We start from the raw sequence: 22,500 nt of genomic DNA, 5'->3' as shown, positions 1-22,500 counted from the left end.
GCGAGACATGATGGAGTATGTTAGTACCTCCACTGGACCATCTGTAAAAAATTAAACATCCAGCGTAGCAGCAGGTTCTGGAACATCAACCTGAAAGAACAGTTGGAAATGACTTATATACCATACATTACGACCATGTAATCCCTACAGCCACCTACCTTGAAAATGCTGCTGTGAAACCTGACATAGTTATATGGAATAAGTCAGAGAGAGTTGCAACCTTGATTGAAGTGAGTGTTCCTAATGATGGGGGTCTTAACAGAGCTGAAAGAGAGAAACAGACCAAATACCAAGGTCTCATGTATGATATGAAAAGAAACTGGAATCTAAAGGGGATATCAATCATACAAGTTATCATAGGTGCAACAGGACTTATGAAGAAGAACCTGAAGTCCTACTTAACTAATATTCCTGGTGAACCAAGTGCAAAAGAGATTCAGACAATTGCACTTAAGGGAACAGCGAGGATACTAAAAAGAGCTCTCAGTTGGTTTCAATAAAAAAGCGGGGCAATGTTGGCAGCTGGTTTGGCTGCCCCATACCCGGCATTACCATCTTCAAAGGAAGAAAAAATAAATAAAGGAAAAAAGGCTTAATTTTAATACAGATTTCTATATTTAATCCTGGTTCAAAAACCGATGTTGGAATTCCAAAATGGAGTCAATTGACAGCTATTGTCATTATCGAATCTCAATCAGGATCGATCCTTATTTAGATATACGAATCGAATCCGATTTCTAGTATAGAATAACTGTCGGTTTCCATTTAATTAGAAAGAAGCATTTAGAAAATAAAGATATTAGAAATAAATCAATGGTGAATATGTGTCCGTTTAGTTGAATAATTTCCATTAAACCAATTCTCATTTGACACCAGAAACGTCAGGTAAATTAAATCATATCTAATTGACAATAACAGGAATAATCTAATTTATAAAACTCACGATATCTGTCTGTCTGTCTCCATATTTTAAAACTCTATCTCCCCCGAAACTAAAAGTCACAGAGTCTAGGGGGCTGAAATAGTTGGATTTTTTATGGACCGTTCTTTTATGGATCTTTAGTCGGTTAAAAGGGTTTCTAAGGGGTCAAAAATGGTTAAAAATTAAAACAATCGTAACACATTTTGTACATTCATCTTAATTTATTTTTAAAAATTTTATACACGTGTAACGTTGGTACAGTTGTAACGCCACCAGCTTTGAATGCAACAGTTAATCGGAATCCAGAAGTAGAAAAATCGGAACATTTTGGGTTCATCGGAATCGGTAAGTGGTCAAAATTGGGGTCAGAGTTTAAAAAAATTGACCTCTGCGGCCTCTACCAAACTAATCAGCCAATCTTTGGTCTAAACATGTAAAATTTTATATAAAGTGTATTCAGTTTTAAGCCGAAATTTTTACTGCCAAGACCTTTTCAGTCTCTACCAAACTCCTTAGCCAATTTTGAGTCCAAACACTTGAAATTTTAGATGTTACCTGGACATGAGTCAAGGTTTTTAATATATATATATATATATATAAATATATACACATATATATATATATATATAATTTAAAGGAGATTAGAACAATAGTCTAAAGAGCTGAGTGTATTTCAATGTAACAGTGAAATTACTAGTTTAATTAAAATACAGGAAAGAGAAAGTGCTCGTTGTAATTTAGATGTATAATAAGCTCGATAGGTAAATATCCTAGAGCTAATTCAATATTAAGTAATGTGATTGATAATTTAAAATTTGAAAATCAAATTATAATTAAATTAAAAATTGTTAATTTCTTAGACATAACCTTAAATCTTGAGAATTCTACCTTTGAACCCTATCATAAACCTAACCAATCACTACTATATGTCCACAATCAATCAAACCACCCGAAATCAATATTAAAATCAATAGTTCCCAATATCGCTTTAAGAATTTCTAGACTGTTTTCTACTAAATCCATATTTATCAAAAATGAAAAATATTACAATGAGGCCCTTAAAAACTCGGGATATAATTCACAAATTAAATTCATAAATAAAAATGTTAGAAACATAAACTGCATTGAAAATAAACGTATTAAGAGCGTAATAACATATAATATGGCAATGTCTTCCCGTATGCGAGTCAAGAAAAATAACCAAGAGACAAAAAAAAGATAAAACCAAACCACAAATATTAGATAATAATACAAATAAACAACAAACCAAAACCCGTAAACGTAAGAATAGACATAAGGAGACCCTATGGTTCAACCCCCCATATTCCAAAAACCTAGAGACAAACATAGCCAGAGAATTTTTTAAAATATTAGATAAGAACTTTAAAGTCCCCCATAGATATAATAAAATTTTCAATAAGAACACAATTAAAGTCTCGTACTCTACTATGCCTAACCTTCATCAAAAAATAATTAGCTCTAATAATAAGAAAATTAATAAGCTACAAAATACAACTATACAAAATATATCGGACTGTAACTGTAGAAGAAAAAATAAATGTCCCCTACAAGGCTCATGTAAAATTAAAAATGTTATCTATAGCTGCACAGTATCAAAAACTCCAAATCTACATGAACCTATTAACAGCCATAACTCAACTACCAGATTAAATAATAACACCAACTTAAACCAATCTACCGATCAATTACAAATCAACCCACCATATAATAATCCAGCACCAGACCTAACGGAAAATAATCACAATAAGCAAGAGGTAATACATTTTGGTTCCACATCTGGCCTAATAAAACATAGAATTTCAACGCACAAACATTCTTTTAAAAATAACTCTCTGTCAAACCAAACTACTCTATCCAACTATATTTGGCAACTAAAAAATAGCAATATTTCTTTCAACTTAAAATGGCGAATAATTGAGACTTACAAATCATATAAACCAGGAGATAACTTTTGTGCACTATGTACAAAAGAGACCCTAAAAAATGTAAAATATGAAGATATAAAAAATACAACCACACTATTAAATTCAAGACAGGAGCTAATATTTACATGCAGTCATAAACGTTGGTTTAAATTTAATAAATATAAACCACCTTAAATCATTAAAAATTACTTATTAGTAAAAATAGATTACAATTTTTTTTTAATAAATTAAGTTAGTCCAATTATCCCCCTTACACCATTTAAATAAAAAAGTAAAGAAAATATGACAATTATCTCTCCTGACAACATGTGATTACATAAACAACATTCGAAATATAAACCGTAGCGTCTTTAAATCAAAAGTACGCTAACGGAAATAATTTATTGCACGAGCGTCCCCCCCCCCGTTTAAAATTCATCATTCAATAAGGTAAAAAGCTATAGCAAACATCTAAATGAGTATTTTAACCATAGTTCCTGATTTCAAAAAGCGAAAAATTAAAAGGTAAATTTCTCTCTCTATTTTTTTTATATATATATACCTGTATACCTATAGATATATATATATATATGTGTGTGTGTGTCTGTCTATTTTTTCATACATATGCATATATATATTTAAAATGTGGTACTTAAAGCAAACTTATGATTTAAATTCAAATCTATATTTCACTCTATTTCTTTTCTATCTCTAACCAATATTAATTTTCTTATAAATTTTAAATCCAGACCTTTTATTTCATTTTTTTTTCAGATACATCTGCCTTACTTTTAATGCTAGGTTTATTTATGGTGTCTTTTAAATTTAATAAAAACCCTTCAAAATTTGCTGACGAGGAGACCTTGCTTATTAAAAAAACTATATGGAATTATTGTACGTAACTTGATGTCTACCACAATAAAAAGCATTGTTTTCCGAAACGATCGTACAGATAATTGATTTTGTTGTTGTTCCTTCTTATGAAACGGATTTTTAATTTAATTATAATTTGATTTTCAAATTTTAAATTATCAATCACATTACTTAATATATATATATATATATATATATATATATATATATATATATATATATATATATATATATGCACATTTAGTTATGAACAGTACATTGGGTCCGAGCAAAGCCGGGTTGAACCGCTACTAATAAATATATATTGGTTTTAAACTAATAATAAAACTAAAATCAATTGATTATCATCCAAAAGTGTATTTTTACGTTTAAGAAAATATCTGCACATTAAACATGTATGTTTAGGATAATCATGGCAAGATAAAAACGAATTGGAATCGGGATCGGTAATTGTATCAGAATCGGGAATTGAGTACAGAATCAGTAATTGTATCGGAATCGGGGAACATATTGAAATCGTCCCATCATTATTATTGATGACTTATTTTCTTGCGAGTGTAACTTGGAAATGCAAATGGCTTCAAAATTACAGTCAGATTAAACATCTACAGCTGACAAAATAAGCGGTTCATATCTTTTATTAGCATCAAACTATTTGTTTAGTTTGTATGGTAAGAGGTCGGGGACATCTGATACAACTACTAGTATCTATATGCATTTTTGTTTTTAAGTCTGCTTGATATTGTTGTTGTTATTGTTGCTGCTATGCTAGGTCATGAACATCGGTTATCCATTTCGTATGAAACAGATGATTAATGTTGGCATTCGTTTCCTCGATATCTTTCTCGTTAGAATTCTTTATAGAACGACAGCGGATACCTACGGGGGAGACTACGTGAGGGTTTTCAACATCCTTAAGTGAAAATGTTTCTGTGGAATAAACTGGGTTAGAACTTGATACACTCAGATTGTCAGTCTGTATCGTTAACCACTTAGCTACCGCCCCCTCCCTTGTTGTTGATGCTGTTAAGCGAGTCAGACTTCTACAGGGGAGAACGATAAAATTGCCGCCTTAAATTAACCACACTACAGCTTCATTTTAAAACTTTTATTAAAAAATAAATAAATTTAGGTAACATGTGGCAGAGCTGACATCTATTCAATGCAGCCGCCTTTAGCCTCAATCACCGGGTCCGAAACTGGGAGTATGCCTTGTTCACAAGCGTCATCAGGAGTTCAGCAAATGGCGGGGATCAGGCTGGCTTTTGCTTTGTGGGAGGTCATGTTGGTGATGTTCTCGATGTATGACCACACTAACGTAATGTACGTACTTGCAATAACCCTTAAACCTGAGTGGCTTCCGGGCCTTGATAAGTGATGATCACTGTGTAAAAAAAAGAATAAGTCAAGCGAGTTCAAATCAAGGAGGAGAGGACTACTAAGAAAAGGGTACAAAATCGTAGCACTCCTTCTGAGTACTGCTGCTCCACCCAAGGTCTGCCAGCGGCCACCTGATCGCACCAGGAGATCACCACACTCTGCAGCACATCCTGTTAACTTCCAAGCCTATTTCGAAGATGTAAGGTGGCAGGAAGTGGCCCTCACTTGAAGCCACACCAAAGATCATAACCGTGGCCAGAAACTTTCTTGAGCTGTGCCTTACAGCGTTAAACCGTCCGGATTTGCATTTTCAGGGTGCTGGCAATGGCCCTGTTGTCATAACCTGAATCAGTAGAGAGCATGAGTTGGACAGCCGCACACCTCCGATCTCGCTCGTTGAACCTTGTATAACTTTTAGACATGATAGAAGGCTCTTGGGATTTGTACAAAACTGGCCAACTAGTAAATAGCTTGCCCCCCCCCCCGAAAAACCAAAACAACCAAAAAACAAAACAACAACAAAAACGAAAACCGGTATCATGTCGTCTTTCCTAGGGCGACAATTTTATCGTTCTATCCTGAACATAGAGCTCATGAAGATTGTGCCTTAGAATTTTCTGCTCTGCATGAAGTTCGCCTCTTTAATCTGCATGATTGCGATGTTTTGTCGATAACACATAGCGTAGCAAGTCTCAGAGGTCGCATATGAATGTTTGACGAAGAACACACAAATAACGCAAATGCAACGTTTTCACTTTCACGCCATTAATATGCGGTTCTGCGCTTAGTAGACACAAAAGAATAGATGACCAGAAGACGAAGGGTCCCAATGTCGACTGCTCCTAAATTATCATCAGAGCGCTGTTATCAGTCTAGCTCTGACATTATCACGTTGCCAATTCTCCTACAGAAATTAGTATTTCTGGTTTTGGCATTGAATTCCGCTCAACATCAAATCATCACAGAATAGAATTCTTGATCAGCTGCGTTTTGCGTTTCAATTGAATTATGATCGTAATAGGAGAGTGTATATATATATATATATATATATATATATATATATATATATATATATATATATATATACTTTAAGGTGTCGATGACTACAAATATTTTAATCTCCCCTCCTTGGGTAGAGCACTGTCGCAAGTAATCTCACCCGCTACTTAATTGGTTGAAAAATGCGACGCTCATTGTTTGTTTATAAAAAAAAAGCGGTTAGAGCACTGTAAAAGTGGTCGACAAATGTTTGTTTAAATAGACATTTGGCGAGATAATTTACGGCCGCCGCCCCCGTTGGTCGATCGGTAGAACTGCTGACTGTCAACGCGATGGTTTTAGGTTCAATCCTCGGCTTGGGAGAGGAGCTAGTCTAGCGGCATTGAGTAGTAGGACTGTATGACTACAAATATGTATGTGTATATATATATATATATATATTATTTTTTAAACACTTTGTCATCCCAATAAGATATATAGGCACATTCCATGTAATATCCTGCTGGTTGGTAAAGTCAAGGAAGAAGGAGACAGGAAGGGAATTTCAAAGTTTAGCAGTCCGACGAAAAAGAACTATAAGGGTACAAGGTTTTCCGGCATCGAGGGACCTCAGCACTAATAGGGTGGGATTTTGTTGCTTGCCGGGTTAGCTAGCCGTATACACGTTATTAATATATATATATATTATATATTATATATATATATATATATATATATATATATATATATATATTGTTCGAAACCAGTTTAATTAAGTTATCCCTGACGATAAATCCAGAAGGATTGGAAAGTACTCGGACAAATATGGCGACTACGTCAGCCAGTTCATGCTAGGAATGAAGACTCTTATTCGAAAGTTGGAAAGGGTCAAAAACAGAATTAATAGAGAAAAACCTATTTTATTTCAAGAAAGATGCCACAGAAAAATAACGCTGAGTAAATATACATAAAATGTTATGTAGACACACACACACACACACGCACACACACATACATACATATGTGTGTGTGTGTGTTTGTGTGTATATATATATATGTGTGTGTGTGTGTGTGTTTGTGTGTGTGCACATAATTTTCGATGTATTTTTATGATCTTATTTCTGACTAAATATGATCTTTGACGGAAGCGGTCGAGGAGATTCACTTTCCGAAAATAATCGTTGGAGCATTTTTCTCAGAGATTGCAATGAAAGCAGGCATGCTACGGGAAATAGAATTAAACGGAAAATAATATTAAAAATAAATGTATTTTCTAAAAATCAGCAACGACATAATCTTCTCATTTTTTTTTTCTTTTTTAGATGTTTAGTTATATTTTTAAAATTCAATTTTGTAACTTTTCCACATTTTTTTTTTTTTTAGTGTTTTCACCAAACGTTCTGCACATGGTAAAGAAATTCAAGGAAGCACCATAATTGATGTCGCGGTGCAGATATACAAGTGAATATACGAGGGTGGGTGGGGGTGTTTCTAGCGGACAATGTTGAGATATTCTGAATATAATATTTAACAACTAAATTAAAAACGGACAAATTTGATACCTTCTTTCAACACACACACACACACACACACACACACACTCACACACACACACACACACACACACACACACATATATATATATATATATATATATATATATATATATATATGTGTGTGTGTGTGTATGCCAATAAGTGACCATTTCTGTTTGTGTGATGAATAGTCTCTAACAAACTATTCTGGCAATTCTTTCGAGATTATGACCTGTCGAACAAATGCGATTTCATTTTTTGCTGGTAAAAATAGCTGCTAAGGGGTAAACAAAACTAGAACTAGGCTGGCATAAGTCGATTAAACTTGTACCTTTCACGCATGCGCAAATATACATTTATACGAAAAATTCGGTAAATTTTTTTAAAGCTCTTATATCCAGTTTCTGTTAGATAAATTAATAAAGCTGGGAAGCATTATGTTTTGGTTTCGATTCCAACTGATGCCAACCAAGTGATATATGTAGTTTTTAACTTTAGAAACCATTACTATATATTGGGTACAATATAATAATCAATACAGTGCTATAATAAATGAATTAAAATATATTTATTGTATTTTACGACCGAGTCACGCCAGTACTCTGTATTGCGTACAATATAATATTCAATAGGGAATTGGCTCTATTATTATTATTATTATTATTATTATTATTATTGTTATTATTATTATTATTATTATTGTTGTTGTTGCTGTTGCTGTTGCTGTCGTGGTTGCTGTTGTTGTTAATAATAATAATAATAATAATAATAATAATAATAATAATAATAATACATACATACATACATACGCAAGCTGCATGTATTAAGATATCATATTTAAACGTATTTTATGACCAGGTAAACCTGAGAGGCTTGCTACTATATATATATATATATATATATATATGATGGCAGAAAATTCGTTCTCGAATATTGCCATTACTTGATATAACATTAAAAAATTGAAACATGAAGACAGACCACTGATGAGCCGCAGGAAAGTGGCTTTTAAGCCCTGCCAAACTCTTGCATTCTTTGGCACACATGGTGCAGACATGAGCACCACTAGCAGCACGTGCTTGATTGTCACTTCTATGAATATTCTGATGAGCAGTCTGGTGACTTATCAACCCAGCTCTGTTCAGATATAGTCTCCTGCATATATATATATATATATATATATATATAAATATATATATATATGTGTGTGTGTGTGTGTGTGTGTGTGTGTGTGTGTTAGAGAATGGATTGAGAGAGAGAGATGTGTGAGTTATAGTGTAGACACGTTGACCGGAAGTCAAGATCAGCTGATTTGATTGCGTGTGAGTCATGTGATCAGGTTAGCTGAATCGAGGAGAATTGGTTGGGACTTGGACGAGAGCGGACGGCTTCGCCGTTGTCTCCTCCCCTTCGCTGGGGAGGGGACGAACGCTGACGTGGTAGAAATAAGACCTAGAAGAAAAAACAACACAGGCCAAATTCACTTTCCAACCTTCTGCGAACAAACTGGAAGATGAATAAAAAAACTATAGAACCAATTTCTTTTCTTGGAGTGAAATAAATCTTCGTCCCCAAAAACAGGTATCAAGTCTCCCTCCCAGACGAGAATTTCCAGATGGACCAACGTAATGGTAGGAGGTAAGTTCAAATGGCATGTCACACACATATTCACACTTAAAAGCATATGAACATATGATCACTAGACGATCACGCACACAACGACATTAACTCTGATAAGATAATCAAACACTCAATCTTTTATAAATAGACACGTTTTAATATATCGTCTCCATTCCAATTTCAACCAATATATAACATATATATATATATAGTTATCCACATACAGTACTGTTTCGCTGTATCACAGCTCATTATTGTTTAGACAGGCAACTACCTCCAGCCAGGATCGCAACCCGACCGCATAAACGATAGTCAAGGCTTCTCACCATTACGCTATTCAGCTGCTGCGGTCCGGGTAGAGAATTTACGATGTTTTGACATCGTTCAAATGGCTAAGCTCCATTTGTTTACACAAAGTACATCGCTTAATACACTAAGGAGAGTTTGTATATCACTTCCCAATATGCTCAAACAAAGATACAGTACTGTTTCGTTGTATTACAGCTCATCAGTGCGGCCAGACAGACAACTAGCTCAAGCTAGAATCGAAACCTGACCGCCCAAACGACAGTCGACGGAGAAAGACAGAGAAAGGGAAAGGAAGAGAGAGAGAAAGAAAGAGAGAGAGAGAGAGAGAGAGAGAGAGAGAGAGAGAGAGAGAGAGTAAAGGACAATATTTGTAGTAGGCTAATGTGAGAGGGAGAAAATATAGATAGTTAAATACAAGATATATAGGAATAAAGAAAAAAAAAACTAAACAGATTGATTTATGGAGAGAAATGGTGAGAGAGGAACGTATGAAATAAAGAGAAAGCGCATGCGCGCGAGAGAGACCAGAAGAGAATTACGAAACGGAAGGATACAAAGAAAACAGTGCAAAAACGTATATGGAAATGAAAATTAAACGCTCTTACAAACATCCATATGAAAAAAAATTAAAGCTTAAGAAAATTGTGTTGATACAAAAAAAAACAAAAACATATTGCAATCAAGTAGAAGAAGCCATAAAAAGGAGGAAAAATGATATTGAAACCAGTTAAAAATCAATGTCTACGAATATCAGAAATATTTTCTGGAAATTAAGATGAAAAAAAATCAGAGGCAGAAGAAATAATCAGTGCGAGATTATAAAAAAAGTGATGAATAACATTTTCGATTACCAATTATAGCAATGACAAGAAAGAACCGGAGAAAATGAAGTTGCATATATATATATATATATATATATATATATATATATATATATATATATATATATATATATGTTATAAAGTGTTTATATAAATATGATATAAAGTGTTTTTTGATCTATGTATGTATATATACATATATACATACATATATATATGTGTATATATGTATATGTGTGTGTTTAAGAGCATGTGTAGAGAAGTAAAGAGTTGCAGTGGGTACCATATCGCAACTGCAACTTTTAATGTATGCAATTAAATAGCATGTTTTAAGTGCACGCAGGAATAAAATTGGTTGGTGCAAAAATAATGTCGTTATTTTGGCGTATATATATATATATATATATATATATATATATATATATATATATATATATATATATATACCTGCGTTTTATTACCGTATCTTTGTGTTAAGTTACATTATTGTTTCAGCTACCCGGCCGTTTTTTTTTTTTGCCGTCTGTAGCTTCGTCAGACTTTTACAGAAATGTTCGTTATTATGGGATGAATATAACGAACATTTCTGTAAAAGTCTGAGGAAGCTAGAGACGGCCAAAAAACGGCCGGGTAGCTGAAACAATAATGTAATTTAACATAAAGATACGGTAATAAAAAATAAAACGCATATTTGCTCTACAACAGTATTGAGCACTTTCTTCAGTTTTTATTAATTACCATTTATACTAAATATATATATATATATATATATATATATATATATATATATAACTACTTAATTTACTCACATAAAATTAGTATACGAAAGTATAAATTTATGCTTAAAACTTTAAGTATTTACTTCAAAAGTGCTCAATACGTAGGTAGAGCTAGTTAGTAAGTTATAAAATATATATGGCGATTAAGCTACACTGAATATTCCGCGTTTCATCCACTCTGGGTCTAGACAAGCGCGTAAGCCTGAAGAGTCCTAGAGTGGATGAAACGCGGAATATTCAGTGTAGCTTAATCGCCATATAGATTTTATATCTAACTAACTAGCTCTACCTACGTATTGAGAACTTTTGAAGTAAATACTTAAAGTTTTCGCATAAATTTATATTTTCGTATATTAATTTTATGTGAGTAAATGAAGTAGTTATATATATATATATATATATATATATATTTATATATATATATATATTATAACTTTCTAACTATATATATATATATATATATATATATATATATATATATATATATCTGACAAAAACAACATTATATTTGCACCAACCTAATTACTCTAAAACATACTTTCATATGCATTTCTTACTAGCATTTTTTTTAATACTAAAGATGAATTGTATCTGCATACTTTATCTTTATCCTTTGTAGATAACTTAATTATTATCAAGTTTCAGGCTGCGACGGGCAGATGAATAATGCCTTACTATTTTTGAACACAAGTACATTTACTTTCGTGGTCATTTTCCCGGGTGGATATCGCGTAACAATGCGTGTTTTAGTATGTTTCGTGACAGTTTGGGCGAAGACCGTGTGATTTGCTGCAATAATATAGTTTACGATTTTTCAACGTTATCGAAGTTAATTTCAATTAATTGCTGATGGTCTTTGTTCTCTTCCTATTCTAATACGAGGATTTTTCAAACTTGTAAGCTGAATCAATAAAAATAAACCTTTAACTACTAGCATATTGCGTTATATTTAGACAAGTGCATAGTGTGATGTATCAACATAGTTGTTGTAGTAAAGCCGATGTATATGCTTTTCTTCATTGTAAACTCATAGACTATGTTTATCTTATTGAAAATCGTGATCAAAGGGGAAGAATTAATTTAATTTAAAATTTGCTATAATAAATAATAAGGTTTTGTTTTTATTTGAGTCAATAGGGAGTGTTTTTTTTATTTCTCATGATTTTGCATGTTTCCATTTATTTTATGATTATTATGTATTTTCGTAAAATAATGTTATGTATGTATTGTGATTAGTTTCATTAGCATGTTAGTAGCATTTGTTTTTATTAAAAATGTTCAATTTATTCGTCTATGACATATTACGAAAAAAGATTATTAATTCGAGTAAGTTTGATACGTTGAAGTTTACATTAACAAATAGTTTGTGTTGAGATTATCTAAGCTCGGGTTAATAGGTTTTATATTGGTATTTTTGAGCCGGAGAAAGCATTCACTTTTATAATGAGAAGTACAAGAGTTTGTATTAGTAGGTGTTATACGTTGGTCTAGAGAATCCGACATTTTTAGCATCTATTAAAGCATCTATTTATTAATATGCATTTGGGGTTTATTCTATTAGCTATAATTTTACAAAAGACAACACGCCTGTTTACATTATATTTACACATTTTAATGCAGTCATCAACACAGGAAACATAAATAAATTTAATAAAAAGTTTGGTAATTCTAAGGAAAAAACTATTAAACTTCAAAGTTTCCGGTATCTAGGGACCTGAATTGTAAAAGGGTGGGATTTTGCTGCTTTTTGATTTAGTCGGCGGTATGTTCGTCGAGGAGACACAAGCACAATTACTATGCGTTCGTTGGAGCACATTACATTAAAGTTTAAAAGGCACAGGGATGCGACATTCAAGCGATGGGAGAGAGGGTTGAGGTTGGCCGACAGTGCGGAACCTATTAGATTTGATACTCTTTTGTGGACTCTGTCTAAGAGTAAGAAAGAAGTAGTAGATCCACCAGAGCGGATGTAGTAACAATATCCTGAGCGAATTGTGGCTTTGTAAATATATAGAATGCTTATGTTGGAAGTAATTTTCTAGTACGGTAGAAAGAATCTACCTTATTTGCAGCAGTCTAGGCAATATCCTCAATGTATTTGTTCCAGTTCATGCAATAAAAGAAGGTTGATCAATATTCGTTTCAATGAGATAGTAAGTGTTTTTGATCTATGTTTTATGAGAACTTTGTTCTCATTACACATCTAGAAAATGTGCATCAATTTTCCCAACCACGTGATATCTCTCTCTCTCTCTTTATATATATATATATATATATATATATATATATATATAAGTGAACGTGTCTATGTGTCTGTCGTTCTGTGCGTCTAAGTACATTTCCCTACGCAATAACTCTGTCAATTTTTAGTCTACAGACTCGAAATTTAATATACAGGTTACTGAAATTTGGGAAAATCTATATGATCGTTTTTTGGCCAGAAATTTGGCCGTTAGGGGGTCAAAGTTCAACGATTTGACCTTTGAGAACTCTACCAAACTCCTCTGACAATTTTGGGTCTTCTTGAAATTTTAGATATAGGTTCCTTGGACAGGGATCTTACTTAATAACTTTATTTGAGCCCAAAACAATAAATGTTAAGGGGTCATAATAAGGGTCAAAGTGAAAAAAAATTGACCGTTTTTTTTTTTTTTTGCTCAGCATACACTTCCAAACACCCGGGCAACGCCGGCGACCAATGCTAATATATATATATATATATATATATATATATATATATATATATATATATATATATGAAATAAAATGGAGGTGGAAGGACCTGGATACTCAACGTTTCGCCCGATTTATGCGGGCTTCTTCAAGAGGGATGGTCAACAATCATATATATATATATATATATATATATATTAGTCAACAATCATATATATATATATATATATATATATATATATATATATATATATATATATATTAGTGATGAGACGATTCCACTAATATTCCTGATACAATTACCGATTCCGTACTGAATTCCCAATTCCGATACAATTACCGATTCCGATACTTTATAAATTTTTTAATATTTAACTATAAAATTTTTATTTCGTCCCGATTACCGTAAACACGCATCTTAAATGTGCCTGTATTTTCTCACACGTAAAAACACACTTGTGAGAGAGTGATCTAGAGATTTTAGTCTTACTAGAAGTTTAAATCAATAAATATCTATTATGTTATTATTATTACAAGCAGTGGAAGATGTTTCATAAACCAATATCAAATTAAAAAAAAATAAAGATAATTTAAGGAATCGGGTTTGGCATCGGAAAATAGGCTGAAAATTTTTCCGATTCCAATACTCCCCGCCCCAAACTCTGATGTTTTCGATTCCTGATACCGATTCCGATTAATTGTCCCAACACTAATATATACATATACATACATATATATATATATATATATATATATATATATATATATATATATATATATATATATATACTAGCAAAAGTACCCGTTGTTGACTGGGTTCAAAAACAGCCTACAGAAAATGGACTCTGATTTATGAAAGTATCATAGGTTATGAAAAGAAAGGGTTGTAAAGAGATAGCTTCGAATTTGGGGGTATCAAAACCAAAGCAAAATATGATGAAAGTAAAAATAAAATAGATAAACCCCATAATTTATTATACCATACCTGTTCACACTGAAACACTTATCACAATATTCTCTGGATCTATATTGAAAAACCTTGTTAAACTATGGAGGTCAGGTGCGAACGAACATCCCATTATTTTATTATACCATATTTCTTCAAACTGAAACGTAATTATCATAGTATACTTACGCAGATAGATATGAAACGTCTTTATTAAAGTTTGTGTCTACTTCCATTCTATGGAGGCCAAGCGCGAACGCAGACCCCACAATTTTATTATACCATCCCTATTAAGTTAAACATACTTATCAAAGTATTATTATGTACATATATATCAAAAACACTTGTAAACGTTTTTTTTTATTTTTAAATCTTTTATTTCCATACTTTGTGCACCAGGCGTGAACGTAGACCCCACAATTTTAATGAACCATTGTTTTGCCAGATCAAACATACCCATTCCTGTGTCTCGATACATCTTCTATCATTATATGTAATCAGTTTTTTTTTTAAATAGTCAACCATATAGGAGCCTATTCGTGACCACACACACACACACACACACACACACACACACAGATTTATATATATATATATATATATATATATATAACTACTTCATTTACTCACACAAATTTAATATACGAAAGTATAGATTTATGCGTAAACTTTAAGTATTTACTTCAAAAGTGCTCAATACGTAGGTAGAGCTAGTTAGTAATTTATAAAATATATATGGCGATTAAGCTACACTGAATATTCTGCGTTTCATCCACCGTAGGATTCGTCAGGCTTATGCGCATAAGCCTGACGAATCCTACGGTGGATGAAACGCAGAATATTCAGTGTAGCTTAATCGCCATATATATTTTATAAATTACTATATATATATATATATATATATATATATATATATATATATATATATATATATATATATATATAGTTCGTTAGTTAGTTATGGAAGTCCATCTATGTGAATGACAACGTCTTCTTCATCGGTTTTTTTTTGTAAATTGACTCTGTGACTCCCTTGATGTCTGTGAAGCCTGATACGTGATCTTCAATGCTTTTCACAGGAAAACAGAATTTGGGTTTTAATGGTGAGTGGCCCGGCTTGTCAGTGTCTCCGTGTGCAACGCTCCGTAGCTTCTCGCTCGTGCTTGTTGTTGAAGAAGGCCATCCCGCTATCACATCTGGAGCGCCAAATATCTCTGACCGTTGCCAAAGTTTCCAAAAAATTGAAGGGATATTGCAGTGGTTGAGGGTTAGCTTTGTGCAGTCTATGTAGCGTTTCCGCACTGATGAACTGTGAAACAGCGAACCAGTACTGTATGTTGATGACCATATATATATATATATATATATATATATATATATATATATATATATATATATATATATATATATATACTAGCATAGGTTCCCGGCGTTGCCTAGGTTGACATGAAGTTCCGTTTGAAACACACCTGCTATCATAATCATTTTCATCATGGGCAACGTGGATACCCCCACAAAAATTCCAAAACTAAAAGAATGCATGAAAACAAGTAAATGTAATTGCCTCCCAAAAAGAAGTATGTGATACCGTCAGATATTTCGGCAGAAGGGATACAAAGAGAAGGAACTATTCTCCGGATATTGAGCACTGGAAACAAAACTCCCCCCCCCAAAAAAAATAATTAAAAATTAGTCATTACAACTTTTGTTTCAATAAAAATAACAGCGAATGCCCGTTTGACCGAAAAAAAAAAAAAATTAGCCAAGTAGGCAGAACCCTAAAAAAAATCTACCAAAAATTAATTCCGAAAACAATTAAATAAAAATTTTCGTCATTTTATGTTTCTAATGTAATCCTCCACACTAAAAAAAAAAATGAATTTGTCATATTTTAGGGGTCGTTTTCTTTATAAAATTGTTAGGTGAAAGTACAGAATGATTCCATAAAAATTAATTAAATCTATCGTTATTTTATGTTTCAAATGTAATTCCCGAACCCCCCACAAAAAACAAAATTGTATTTGTCATGTTTTGCCCCCATCGATCGCCAAACTTAGAAAACATGCTAGAGAAGACATGTCTCGTTGAACGCTTTATGGCCAAAAAGTGGGTGCTCATTTTACGTTAAATTTATATAGAAAAGTGACTCCCCACTCCAAGATGTTAATATTCTTTTTTTTTTCAAAATGTCTTCTTTTATGTTATTTATAAAGGCTGTTTAAACGTATTAGGCCCGCAAAAAGTAGGTCTTAATTTTTTTAGGCGTTAAACGACGCTAGGTCACATCCTAAAAATTTACCATTTTTTAATTAGAAATTTAAGTTTGTAATCGATGAGATTAACGTGAAAAAAGGAAAGGAAAGTGTAAATTGTGGAATTTAGAGAGGCGCAGTAGATCTTTACTTTTTTTAGGGTGTTAAACGACGCTGGGTCACTGTTGTGGTGGCAACCACTTATTTGCATATGCGAATAACATAACACTATAAATGGCAAGCCTAGGTTGGCCTTGGTGTGTCTTACTCAAATGCCACCGGAAGTGACGCCGAAGAGCGTACATGTCCTCCCACCAAGACTCTCTGACTCGACACCGTCATTTGTACATATTGTAAATATACCTTTTCTTTAATACACTTATTATTGCGTTATCTTGTTGTTTGCGACTTCATTGTATTTCCTTACTAATTATTGTTCAACCTTGCAACCACAACAGTCACATCGTAAAAATTTACCGATTTCCGTATAGCCGTTTAAAGAATTATATTAAAAAAACAACTGAAATGTTCGGAAGTTTCTAAGGTGTAAATAACTCTAAAAAGTTTTTTTATTTAAAAATCGATGTTTGAATAATAATTCCAAATAAATAAAATAAAATAAAATATATTATCAATATAATTATTATTTACAATTTATTTGATAACAATTTTAAATAGAACACTTATAACAATTCTCTCGCTAGAAACATTAACTGAGATTTAATTAAATTTAATAAAATCGATTTTTCTTAATGTAATATACAAATGAGATGATCTCTTAATTGTATATAGTTTGCAAGCAGGATACTATATATAGAAATAAACGAGAGAGTAAAGTCAGGCAGCTTTTGTATATATTAATCAAATTGTGAACAAACAAACAGGAACACGAATTTATATATATATATACATGTATTATTATTATTATTATTATTATTTATGTATTTACGTAAAATCTCGTGCAGCATGATGGCAGTGTGTATATATATATATATATATATATATATATATATATATATATCAAGAAGGAGAGTTCATATAGAAACGTTGTTTTAATTTGAATAAAATAAAATACGTATCAAGTGCGCTTGAAAGCCAAATCACAACGTTATATTAGGAAAATAAACAAATATTTTACTTGTTTGAAATTTATCACAAATATATTTCAGAGTTATACTCCATCTTCAGTGTGTTGTTTTGTTTCTTTTTTCCGTTTCTTCTTCTTCTTCTTCCTTACCATGTTGTAAAATTGGAGAAAGAAGTCTGTTTGTAAAGAGCCGCGCGTTGTATCTAGCGGTTGTATTTTGAAATGTTTGAACTGTGCGTAGGAAACACGAGAATAACGTCAAGAATGAGAGTTCATATAGAAACGTTGTTTTAATTTGAATAAAATAAAATACGCATCAAGTGCGCTTGAAATCTAAATCACAACATAATATATATATATATATATATATATATATATATATATATATATATATATATATAGGAAATTTATTACCGTGAGTCCAGAATGAGTTTACAAATTGTTTCAACTAGAGGAAAATCCTCAAAGAGAGGAAAAATCCAACTAGCATCATCAGAATTCATAGATGGACTAAGTTATAAAGTCAAATAAAAATGGAAAGATCGTAGATAAAGGGGAGTTAGAAAAGAAGGGGGAGTGGTGGGGAGAGGACGTTGGAGTTTAAAGTAGTAGGAGTGTATTAAAAAAAGAGAGGGGTTTATAATTAAATATTAATTATGTGTAAATTCTTATATACGTGTTTTTTAACGGTTTAAACTTAAAAGACGCTACTTTTGTTGATAACGGCATAAGTAACAGTTAATTTAAAGGATCACCATGGCAACAGGTTGGAGAGTTAATGTTAGTGAAGGAACGGGTTGAAAATGGGGGTTAAAGTAATTTAGCCGGGCGGGGAGAGATTGAAAGATATTTATTGTTTATAAAATGGAAAGAAAAAGAAAAGGAAAAATAAGTTAATGAATTATACTTTACAGGTTTATTTTGATAGTGTAATGATATATATAATTAAATATAATAAATAAATTAGCCGGGCAAGTAGAAATAATACGTTACAGGTTTATTTTAATAAAATAAAATAAAATAGGTGAAGGAACGGGTTGAAAATGGGGTTTAAAGTAATTTAACTCCAACGTCCTCTCTCCACCACTCCCCCTTCTTTTCTAACTCCCCTTTATCTACGATCTTTCCATTTTTATTTGACTTTATAACTTAGTCCATCTATGAATTCTGATGATGCTAGTTGGATTTTTCCTCTCTTTGAGGATTTTCCTCTAGTTGAAACAATTTGTAAACTCATTCTGGACTCACGGTAATAAATTTCCTATATACTGCTCTGACTACACATTGAGCACTTTAGTCCGTTTTTTTTTTCACCACTGGTAAATATATATATATATATATATATATATATATATATATTTTTTTTTTTAAGCCAAAAACAATGCGGAGGAAGACCGGAAAAGATGAAGTAAAAAAGAAGAAGAAAAACAAACAGATGTAGACGAGTATGGTTGAGTAGAGGAGTGTCTAACCTTTATTTGACTATCATTCTTCACTTCAATGTATAATTATTTATTACCAAGTTGCTGGTATGTCCGGTGTATGTAAAGTCCGTAGGTGGTGTGGAACTTTGATTAATTTCGAGAGAAAGGTACCTCTCTTTTTCAAAATAGAAGACAAAAGTGGATTCAAGATGACAGAGAGAGAGCGTGGCAGTCCTGCAGAAATATTTTATTTTACTTATATATTTATTATATTATTTCTGTTGTAAGCTTTGGTTATATATTTATATATATATTTTTTTTATTTTATTTTATACAATATTGCATAATTTATTATTTTTTTATTATTGTTACTGTTGTTTTTTTTCTCGTTTATCTGGTGCTGTTGTTGAAGTTTTTATTTATTTATTTTGTGTTCTGTTTATAAAGTTGTTTTTTAATGTTTTTATTTTGTTTTACCTTTATATATATATATATATATATATATATATATATATATATAAGGCAAGGAGTAGCACGTGTTTTACTTGCTACATTTTGTTTGACTTGATGGAAGAACAAATATAAATATAAAAATTGTGTTTCACTAAAGATAGGAGAAGGCATGTATTTTACTTGATAAATTTTGTGTGACGTTACGAAAATACATATATGAATATATAAATCATTATGTTCTACTAAGGTAAGGAAGTGCACGTGTTTTATTTGCTAAATTTTGTGGGACATGATGAAAATACATACTAGTGATTGAATACTACTAGGGCTAGAAAAAATCCGTGTTTTACTTGCTGAATTTTGTGCGACGTAAGACTATGTATCTGGTACCCAACCACCCGTGATAATCGAAAATTTCCTCAGTGACATGTACATTGGAGCGGAATTGGAGCCTTTCATTATACGAGCAATCCCGGGCTCCAGCAGAATACCTTGCTGACCCAAACTGTTTTATTGGTGACGCAAAAGACAGGAGGTAAAAAAGTAACTTCGAGAAAATTAATAATAATATTGTTTTGCGACAAGACTCGTTACAGAGTGTTGGATAATAATGACTTGTCTTGGATTTGACCTTGAGGTCAAGGTTTTCAGATTCTGACGTGTGAAAAAAGTTGCTTTGCAAAAATCACGTAATTAAGATGCACAAGTGATGTTGGTCAATTAGTCAAACAGGGCGTCTCGAAGTATGACGCAATGAAGAGGGATTAGCTGGATGAGAAACCCAGACTCATCAAACCCAATACCGCTACTTCAATAAAAGGATACGCAGAGCGGGTTTTTAGTCAGTTGAAAGCAGGAATACCCAGTTAAGTTTAGCAGTCAGGACTATCCACTCCACCTTGCGCCACGCCCCTGTTAACTGACCGTCCGATAAACAGATAAGAGACAATCGCTTGTCGAAAAAAGACCCAGTTTTAATCACTGTTTAAGCAGACTGCTAGTGAAAGTAAAAGACATAACATATATTTTCTCCCTTTTCTCCTGGTCATAATCGTAAAAATAACATACTTCCTGTAATCAGAACTTTTTTAATAATTTATCCATACAAACGAAAACCCAAGATTACGCCTGGAGCCAGTAATTTGTCGCGTACAGAAGTCGTGATTAACTTGCAAATGAATGATATCAAATTGAGATAATTTCTTTCAGCAGACAGCAAGCAAGAGGAGAGGGTGACCAAACTAGCGTCCTTGAATCCGACCCACACCGCACGGAGATTTTGATTTTTATACTTTAGATTTGTTTATATTTTTTTTATTGTTTATGTCTTTACTTGCGAGCTACTGTTGAGGCAAGAAATTCAGAAATCTCACATCAAAACCGTCATCGTAGAAAGTGAAATTCCGTGGGTGTGTGAATCGGAACCACCTAGAACTGCACTTATGTACTGGTGATCACTACGGTCTTCATCGTGTTATATATCTATAAATATACAAATCGGTGTATTCAGTTTGCTAAATTTTGTTTGACGTAACAGAAGTAATTAGTTGTTGCGCTTTACTAGAACTAAAACATTACTTGTTTTACTTGCTAACTTTTGCATGTCAGGATTGACATAAATATACAAATTATGTTCTGCAAGGGTTAGAAAAAAGCACGTGTTTTACTTGCTAAATTTTTGTGACATAATGGATGTACAAACAGTAGAACCCCTGGATACGTATGCTATAGGATATGGTTACGATTTGGAATATGACGTTTTTTGATCGGTCCCTGGTTACGATATATTCCCCGCATTACAGTGTTATTTATAATATTATTTGATTATATACATGTGTATCATGTACTGTGCTGTATTTTGTTACTAATTTTTAATGCCATATCCCGGGGTTCTACTGAATATACATATACATATCGTTAGATTTATTTATTCATTTACGTGCTGGTATCTTCATCTTCACAGTTATTCTTTCATGACTTTTCGGCCAACTAATCCTCTGGCCTTCGTCAGGTGATTAACTGCAACGGGATAGAAATGCTGAATATCTTAACTGTATTATTACTGCCTTCCATAGTTGTTGTCGTCTCACCACGTTTTGGCCAACTAATCCTCTGACCGGCTTTGGGTAGGATTGAAATAGCTATCTTCAGACAATGCTCACCTGGAATCGTAGAGATTCAACGCTTCTATTCACTGTGCCACGGGTCCCGAAATAGCGATCAAGGTTGGATTTTTTGGACTTAAATCCAAGTTTCTCGTTCTTATCTGGCCTTCCATCACCGGGTCCATACGGTATGGTATATTATTTCATTTTTGGAATCCTTTGAGTTGATTTTTTTGTATATTCATTTATTTATTTGTTCTGTACCTCTACAAGGCCACCATTCGCCCATGTATGGAGTACCGTTGTCACATTTGGGCTGGTGCATCTGCTACTTGTCTCTCACGCCTTGACAGGGTTCAAAAGAGAGTCGCCAAGGTCCTGAACTGTTATCTAGGCTTCAACCTCTGTCCCTATCGAC

Source organism: Euprymna scolopes, chromosome 33 (genome assembly GCF_053919585.1).
Source record: "Euprymna scolopes isolate OS-2025 chromosome 33, ASM5391958v1, whole genome shotgun sequence".
Lineage (NCBI taxonomy): Eukaryota > Metazoa > Mollusca > Cephalopoda > Sepiida > Sepiolidae > Euprymna > Euprymna scolopes.
Note: the sequence above shows the minus strand (reverse complement) of the source record.